Genomic DNA, 10,103 nt, shown 5'->3' with positions numbered 1-10,103 from the left:
TCAAGAAAACAAACACTGAAATGAATTGCTATTTGTCACCTTTCTCACTGTTCTGTTGACCCAGAGTCCCCATCTACTCTGAGTGGTTTCACGCACAATTCTTAATAGGGTACAAAAGAAAAAAGCAATGCCTGCATTTTTAGAGTGAGAGAGTCATCCTCCAAAGGTTGCCCCTTAAAAGTAAAGAATTGTAACTCTGTCATCTTTGTGGTCAAATTCCTTTTCCTCTCGGAAATAAAAGAATGTTCTTTGAGTATGATTTTCTTTCTTTCTCATCAGCCATGAGTGATGAAAGACAGATACCAACAAATGAAATTAGACTCTCTCTGACTATCCTCAGATCAAAAACTCTAGAGGTAAGTCACTTTGTCAGTCATTTTCCCCCATTAGGACAGAGAGCATAAGGTTTGCATAATTGCTAGTAAGCTCCCACCCCAATACAATTGGGAGTATGAAACACCAGCTGATCAGCTATAGTGTGGACATGTTCTGTGGATCAGTGGAAAATGTTAGTAACACTGTCCACATGCTATGATCAATGCATTTATGTCCTCCCTTTCAAGAAGGTAAAGACATGGGAAACTGCTGTCATGTTATACTCTTCCAACACAATAAAGGATGTTCAAAGGTCTCTCATAAGCCAAAACCTTTAACATCTGTGTAATTCATCCATCATATTCAGGTAACATTTTGAATTCAAATTATTGGCAGATCATGAGAAGATGCATGAATGAATGAAATTATTATAGATAACTTCTTTGATTCTACCAGTTATGCTACAGTGCACAACCTATAAGGTAAGGACCCTGTGGATTTAGAATGTGCAGGTCTGAAGTCCTATTCTACACCTGTAGTATGTTGGTTAAATATCCATAAGTTCTAAAGAGCATGGGAGGTGTTATCTTGAACAAGCAATCTCATCATATAGTGCAAGTAGTGAGGTGGTGGTTTTTTTGTTTTTTAGTTTTTTTTTTTTTTCATTTTTTTACTTTGTTTTGCTTTGTTTTTTAATAGACTGTGGGTTAACGGAGCCACAACTTCTTTTTTGCTGACCAATAGCCATTTCTGATATTTCAGTTGGTTTAGAGGCCAATTTTATGAGCACCAGTTGTATTTAAGCTTAGAAATATAGTTTGGTGAAAACTAAATATATTGCCTACAAAATTAATTACAATAACCCATACTGACATCAAACCTAAGATTCAGAACTCATTTATGATATAGTATAACCAAAACAACTCATGAGCCACAGGAATACACAAAGAAGATCTGTCAATTGACACAATCATCATTAAGGTTAGTTTACCATTTTGCCTGAGGGGATTTTTTTTTTCTTTCTCTTTTCTTTTCATTTGTTCTTATGATTGAGGTAAATATCCCTACCGTCAAGTTAAGTTGTATTTACTTAATGTATCAATTTGGTTGAGTTTCTTTTCTTTGATTAGTAACTTGCCAATTGTTTTACTACATTAACTAAATCAAACTTAGTTGCATAATTAGGTTTTATTAATATCTGACCCATATAGAATGTGGCATTATTAAAAGTTTGAAAAGTCCAAGAATCCTGAGATAGTATAGTAAAACATTTCTATGAGGAGGCAACTAGAGAAATAATTGAGACTCTCATTTTTCATATGAAAATACAGACTCAACACTACTGAATTCTCAGTAACAGAATATATGTTTTAGTTTGTTTCCTTGTATTGATTCTGTTTTTAAAGTATGAGAAAGGGTTTGTGTTAAGTAATTCATTCTCTCTGACTAAGGAATCTGTCTGGATTTAGGAATTATTCTGCGTGTAGGGAAATGGAAGAACAATAAATGTGATTACCCAGGAACCAAACAGGAACTTAGACTCATAGCAGAGAATTGCTGATTAAAAATAGTAAAAAGGAAAAAAAATGTGTTAAGTAGCAAACCTATATCACTCTGAGTATATTTCAGAGCAGTAATTCTAATGTAAACTCCTATGGAAGAAATACCTGCTCAAGAAGGCAATTCAACTGAGCCTTCTGCTAATTCTCAGAACATTTAATAAATATACATGATTTTCTTAATTTTCAGATTTTCTTTCATATTTCCCCTTTACAGCATTAGAGTTGGCTAGAACTAGTCCACTAACAACAGTTATTTGAATTAAAAAAAAAGTTACAAAGGAATATTGCAAGAAAAATGTAGAAAGCACTTGAACAACCTCTTCAACATCCTGTATTCCCTCTCTTGGGAGAAATAGAAGTACCTGCTTGAGATTATATAGTGTATTACTTCACATATAGGTATATGGATATTTTCCACAAGTAAATATACTTTAACATTTAATTATTGATTTTCAAAAATTATAATCAATACGAAGCAATATGATTTCAGGGTATACATATCTAAGTTTTTGAAAGCTTATTAGATTTCATACTACTTCATAATATTCATGTTAGAAATCATATTAGATTTATTCCAGCTTTTCAGGTGTTTAGATACCTAATATTTGTTTTCTAATCCCTATTTCTTGAAATAAGTGGTCCAGGGTAAAACAAACTGGGCATGTTTTTGTGAAAATGGCATTTTAATTAAAAGTACCACATATACAGATAGGCATAGTCACACAAGTTCTTCCAAAATAATAAAATTTTCAGGATCAAACTAGTAGAATTAATATAGTCAAATTATGATACATTTTGAACAATTATACCTACGTTTTTTCTCATTAGAATAACATACTCTGAGCAGTTGATTGGCCACCAAGAGACTGGTTTCAAAGAGAAAAGACAGAGAGTGAGAAAGAAAGAGAACTATTTACATGCATGTTAATTTCTGTTGTCAATAACATTTATCGCAATGATTCACACTCATAGTCTATACTATTTTACTTTTGAGAAGAATTAGTAGCGTATATTAGCACAACTTTCATATATTATAGTACAAAAATGTGAAAATATGTTATAATTACTCAAATACTACTTAAAGTAAGTAGACACTGGTCAGCATTTAAAATTTTTCTTGTTTTTCCTTATAATTCCAAATATCTTATTGTTATGACATTCATTGTTTAAATATATACATATATATATTGACACACAAATGTGTGTGTATTCAAGAATATTAATTACCCTTTTCTTCAAATGTTCAAAGATGAAAATTAGACCCTTTCACTTTGCTTGGACAAATTGGCAGAAACTGATCTACATGTAAGAAGCATATATATTAAAATAAAAAAAATTAGCTGACTTGTCCAAAATATGTACTGGTAGAACAACAATTTAACTCAAAACTAGCTAGGAGCCCAAGGTCAATAAAGAAAGAACATTTTATGTTTTAATTTCTTGTTAAAAGTTTGGTTTGGCAATTTTCAATACACAATAGAAATAACAGAAAATGCTGACATGTCACTCTTCACTTACACTATTTAATACATAGCAAATTAGTTTGTGATAACCATATTTTGTGATTACATTAGTAATACGTTTTTGAAACTTATTTCCATAGCACAAAAACAGGGAAACAATTAAAAGGATATGTAGTATGTAAGACACACATTTGCATATATATCACATACATGCTTATTCCCACATAACCCTGAAGAACAAGGTTTTATACATTGATACACATCATCTATGCATTTTTATCTTGACATGGAAAAAGACTGGGCCAAAGCTTTCAGAAATCAAATGTGAACTCATTTTGAAATAGCAGCAGTGTTTGAATTTTAAATTAACCTATTTACAATGAAACTATGCCTGCTGATTGCCATCATCTTCAGGAAAATTAACAGTAACGATCATTGGTGTCATAATGCAATTTCCCCGCAAAAATCACATAGGCTTCATTACTGTTTACATAAATTGTCATAAATACCAATTATGGTGGAACATAAAATGTAATGCTCTTTTTTTAATCATAATCAGACAATTGTTCTTCTAATTCATATGCTAGGGGAATAAGGTTATGATTCAACCTTTGTTCTGAAGGAAGTGTTTTGATGGTAGTTAGTTTTCCTCTAAGTGCTGGTTGGCTTCTTGTCAAATCATTCAACTCTCCGTTTGGATTATGTAGTCCTTGTTTCTGTTCAGTGTGCCCTCTAATATACTAGGAAGAACATGGAGGCGTGCTAATGGCAGATGAGGGAGATATACACTGAAAGTGTCCTCTAGACGTCAGCCGAGAGGTGGCTTCCGGTGGGATTTATAACAACATTTGGTGTAATTACGTCAAAGCCCCCATAAAGGAATAATGCAATAACAGACCTGTTAGAGAAGCACATTTGCAGTACCAATTCCAGCTTCCACCATAGGTCAGCAGAACAAATAGCTGGTAAAGGCAATGCTCTGTTAAATGGCTAATTTTCAAAACAAATAAGAGTTAAGTTGCTGGCAGGGGAATGGAGGAAAAGGCCAGAAAGAAGAGATTCAGTATTTTTATCATTTTGGTCTCTAGGAAGGAGTAAATCAGCTAGAAAGGTTACTCAGACAGAGAGTCAGAGCAAGGGACAATACCCACTGAGGACAAAAGCCCTTCCTTTGCTTTCTGAAACATGCCATACAAAGCCAAGAATCACACCATTTGGGTCCTGTTTTATCGCATCATAGCACTCTTTATACTTGCTCTTCTTTTGGCCTTTGTTCTTGACTTATTTACTCCTAAAAGTTAAAAACAAAGTCTGAATAAATTTCCCACTCTTCTGATTCAGAACAGTCTTTAAACATTAAAATCAGAAGAAAATCACTCCCCTGATTCTTTGAACCATGGTATCCATGCGTATTGGTGGCCACATTGCAATTATATGTGTCTAGGAGCTGTGGTGGGTTTGATCTGCATCCCCTCTCCACACTTCCAGATTGGGCATTCTGTGCTATCTTAATGAACCCTGGCAATTTGTCCTCGTTTTACCCAATTCTATCCTATTTGATTAAAGCAAGCTGTAGTGATAAGTCCAGTTACATTTTATGAAACAAAATTGGGACTCTTGATCTAAGAAGAAAATAATAGAACTGGCAGGGATTTCATCTGTGGGAGAAATCAAAGTAGAATAAACAGAAATGTAGTAAAATTAGCCTCTGTTGTTTCATTGTGTAAGCTAGGGGAATGCTAAAGGTAAACAAATGGCATCAGCAGGGAGGAGAAAATGAGACTTTTACTTTTTCCATCTTTCATAATCTCATGCATTATCGGTAACAGGGTGAGACGTTTTAATAGGGTGTGATCATCATTAAAAGGCAGATATTTATCTTATCACAGTGCATTAAACTCCCAGAAGGGAGTGGGAAAAAAGGGAGAGTGAATGACTCTCATGAACTATTTAATGAAACACTAAGGTTGTAGCTTTTCTTGTCTTTAAAAAGCGAAATAATCTGATATTGGACAAAACTGGTTCCAAACACACCCAGGCTGTACCCGGTGCCTGTGCATTTTGAGAAGTCCCTTCTGTGTTCTGACTTTGTTTAATAATTTCTAATTATGTTCTACAACACAAAATTAAATATTTCTATCTCCATTGTGTGTACTTATTCATGAGCTGGGCATTAATCGTAAAACAATGTATCTTGTTATTTATTTATACCAGATGTGAGTATTTATGTTGCTCTGTTCAGGGTTTCTAGCTAGGTCTTTATTTGTATACTGAGCTGCCTGTTTTTGCATGAAAATGGTTTCTGAGCTCTGGAGTTCATCTCCACTCTTGTGTTTAAAACAACAACAACAACAACAACTTTTTTTAAGGGAGAGAATTTATGAATAACTAAGAGATTTCTGCTGTGGCTCCCTGGGTCTCTCATCAGCAGGGCAGCCAGAATATGTTTTGGGGACCAAGAAAATTCAATTTGGGATTTGTTTCACAGTTTACAATGCTGGTTTCTTGCAAACAAAAGCTGCCTGGGCCATGGAGAGCTTTGCTTCTGAAATATATTTGCATAGTGTTAATTTTCTACTTATTTATTAACTTTTTAAAATGTATGAGTTTGTTTGGGTGGTGGGGGATGGAAGTGATGCCAGTGTATCTTTCTGTGTCTGCCTCCATGAAATCTAACTTAGTCAATGGCTGTAAGAACCCACTGACAGATATTTTCTTAAAGGATATTTTATGTTTGCCATTTTATTGGCATAATTGGGCATATAGCAAACTTAACCTAGGGGTAAAAGTTTTCTTTCTATGCTGTTTTCCTCCTAATTCCCCTCCTAGGGCAACTAGTTTTATCAATTACCATGTGTTCTTTAATAGACATTTTAGATCCGTAAATACCCACACAGACACAGACACATATATATCCCCTTTTAAGGCAAATTTCAGTATACTGTCCTGCATTTTATTTTTAATTTGATATTTTATCTTGGAATTGTTCCATATCAAGATATAGAGCATGTTCTCATTATTTTTTACAGCTGTATAGCATATCACTGTATGGATATACATAAAGCATTCAATAAAAGACTGTATTTTATTCCTCATCTTAAATCAGCTGAACACAGCACAGTTATTGCCTCAGAAGACTTTTCAGTAAGTATTTGCTGATCCACACAGAAGGAGCGACTGGCTAGTGCACAATGATCTAACGGCATGGTTCTTTGTCAGTGTGAGTTGGTGAACAGATAAACATGACCTATTCTTAAGTACTGTGCTTAAGAGTAAAGGATGACTGATTTAACTATTTTCAACATGGAGTAATATATTAGTCTCTAAAGAGTATTTACTCCCATAGCATAGGTAACTGCAAAACTGGGTAAAGCACCTACATTTTTTGCCATAACTCAGAGGCTCCACAACAGGGAACCCACCAAATGACTATAGCCTGCAGACATGTTTTGTTTTGATCAATTAAAATGTCTTTGAAGTAGCTGACACCATTAGCTAATTTAGAAATTTAACATAAAAAAAAAAACGTATCTATAGCTGTAGCTTTTGTTGAAAAGTCTGACAATCTAGCAGGAGTTGGCCTGCCTTTCTTCATAGCAATAGCTTCTGGGGCTGAGTAGCACCGCCATCTTTAGACAAGAGCATGAGTGCCAGGGTTCTCCCAGATCTGCCTTGGCCAGTTTAGCTCATTGCTTGCCTTGACCCAGTAGATATTTAAGTTTGCCGTAGCTGGGCTGACGTATAAAAATCCATACATAACCTTATGAGATGGAGCAGGGAGTCCCTTTTTGGGGATCTGCATGCCCCCCACTTTCCCAGGCATAGAAATAAAATAAAATCTTGAGTTTCTTCAAGGGAAGCTAGCCATGAAAAGTACATAAATAACTTGTTATGCAAGAAGGTAATACCTAAAACAATAGCCAAGGAGTAGGGTCCAGAGATATTTGGTTTTCCTATTGAAACTAAAGATAATATCTTAACATATGTCTCTGAGTTATCTTTCAGAAACTGGATTTCCCCACCGAGGACCCCCACCAAATATATCCAGATCTGCTGGCACACAGACCTCAGATAAGGAGGAGCTGAAAACTGAACTCTGACCATTGTTCTTTGTTCTAAATTTCTTCCGGTGGGGCTTGGAGGGAATCACACCCCAGAGCCAGTCAACATTTTTTTTTCTTCTGCTGAATCCACATTTTTAAGCAAAGCTTCTCTTCCTTAACCAGTTGCAAATCAGAAAACCTTTGAATCCACCGACAACCTGTAAGTCCCTGCTTCAAGGTATCCAGTCCTTAGGCCGAAACCAATGTGTAACAGCTGTGTGTTGATTTACAATTTTCTCTCCTGAATGTGACCTCAGCCTTTAAAAACCTTTGCCTGCAGGCCATCAGAGAGGTCAGGATTTAAACAACAGCTGCCAGCTCCTGCTTGGTTGGCACCCTGTAACTTAATGCCTTTCTTTCTGTCACTGCCAAAGCCTCAGTGTGGATATCTGGTATCACTGTGCTGGACAAGTAGACCCCAGTTCGGTTCTATAACAGAGTTAACCATCAAGATCTAATCCCGTATAGGAATAGTGCTCCAATAACGGTAATGATTATTATATTAGGCAAAGTAATGTAGGAATACTGGAGGATTTGTAGTACCAAACCAACATGATATTTGAAAGAAAATATTGTACTTCTAGTTTCTGGTCCAGTATGTAAAGAGCTTGGAAGCTTTCACTCTTTCCTAAAAACAAGTAAAACGCTGAACAAAGTTAAAACCAACAACCTTCTTAGATCTATCAGAGAATTGAGGTCACAGAGCAAACTGTTGCTCCCAAAATGGAGAGACAGAGAGATACAGTGATTCACAACTTATGAAAGCAGTAACCCCAAATCAGAACCCTTCACAGGAACCAGTACCAGGGTAGAAAAATCTAAATTGTAATTGACAAATTGCTGCAGCCTCAGTGTAGACAAGTGTGAGAGTTTGAAAGTCCCAGATACAGAAATGGGAGGAAAGGGGGCAATCTTAGTGAGGAAGACCCACTTTTGTGAGTTTTATCTCTAGAAGCTCTGCTAGTTCTCACACAGAAGATTGGAGAAAAAGCCCCTTGTTCTTTCTGCAGAAGGGCAAATGTAATCATTCTGAAATAAGTCACAGCATTTCATTCTTAATAAGACCTGTTTGCAAGAGAAATTATTTACCAGAGCTTAACCTATTGGGGTTTTATCACAGTCTAACTCACCTGGGAGAAGGGAAATATATAAATCCAACCCCCTTTAGATATTCAGCCCCACCTAAGGGTGAGAAAAGAACCCAAACCAACACACACAAACAAAAAAACTGAGAAGCATTCACAAAGTTCACAGCCCAGGGGTACGGGCTCACTAAAAGACTAACACCTAGTCAGAGGACTCTAGGCTGCTTCCCCATACCTCATACCTTAGTAACTTCCTCACTAAAGACCTATTTCCTGCAGTTCCTTTTACCAGTACATGATGTCCAGCTTCCAACAAATAATTATGAAACATATTCAAAGTTTGAAGAGACAGAACAAGTGCTAGAACCAGATTCAGGTATGAAAGAAATGTTGGTGTTACCATTCTATGAATTTAAAATAAGTGTAACTAATAATGCTAAGGGCATTTATGAAGAAAGATGTTGCTCAGTAATCTGGAAATTTATAAACTGAATAGGCAACCCACATCCCATTATCTTATGCACTGTGCATTTTTTATTGATTTTGGATATCAAAATATCTCACTCACCATGGAGGAAAAGGAAGGTGTGAGAATAGGGAAGGCAAAGGGCTATTTAAGGCTGAACAAAGACAAACATTATCCCTGAATGTGAGGGTCCTGAGGCAGGGCAGGCCTCATGAGGGCTCCTGACAAAATTATTCTATTATGTGCAAGGCAGATCTAGATGTGACATCTGCTATCTGAGGTCCATGATGGGAGGAAACTCAGGCTTTCAGCCACAGGAATTGTAACGTACACCTTATCCCATTCCTCTGGTAGCTCACTTCCCTTTCCTTCACTTAAGCCTCATAGGTCTATATGAAGATTTACCACCTGGACTCCATGCTCTTTGAAATATCACAGAATACAGGGATTCTACATGCCAAGGGTAGGCTCTATATATTTATTTCCACATAGCTTAAATGCTGAGATTTGAGATTTCCAGATGACAATCCCCCAAATTCAATACCTTGTGATCCTTGTCCCCTGCCAGTCAGCTCTCCAAAGAAAGGGCACCATACGTTGCACATCTGCCATATCTGTGTTCTTATAGCTTCACTCTTCCAGGGAAGAGGGTGAGAAAAGAGCCCATCCTGGTACTCACCGCTAATTTTACTCCAGAAATGGAACACGGGTGAGTAAAAAGTCGCCACATTTTAAAAGACAGATCTCCAAGTTCTGGCATCTTTTACTAGTAAAGAGCTCAATATTAATCAGGCTGTGAAGACCAGGACTATCAAAAGGAATACCATCCAACTCTACACAATAAATCAGCTTAGTTCTGGAAGGGAGACAGTTCATAGAGGGGCTTTTTTTTTTTTTTTTTTTTGAGACGGAGTCTTGCTCCATTGCCCAGGCTGGAGTGCAATGGCACGATCTCTGCTCACTGCAACCTCTGCCTCCCGGGTTCAAGTGTTTCTTCCGCCTCAGCCTCCTGAGTAGCTGGGATTATAGGCACCTGCCATCATGCCTGGCTGATTTTTATATTTTTGTAGAGACGGGGTTTCACCAGGTTGGCTGGACTGGTCTTGAAC

Source organism: Macaca mulatta, chromosome 18 (genome assembly GCF_049350105.2).
Source record: "Macaca mulatta isolate MMU2019108-1 chromosome 18, T2T-MMU8v2.0, whole genome shotgun sequence".
Classification (NCBI taxonomy): Eukaryota; Metazoa; Chordata; class Mammalia; order Primates; family Cercopithecidae; genus Macaca; species Macaca mulatta.
This window is presented reverse-complemented; position numbering follows the sequence as displayed.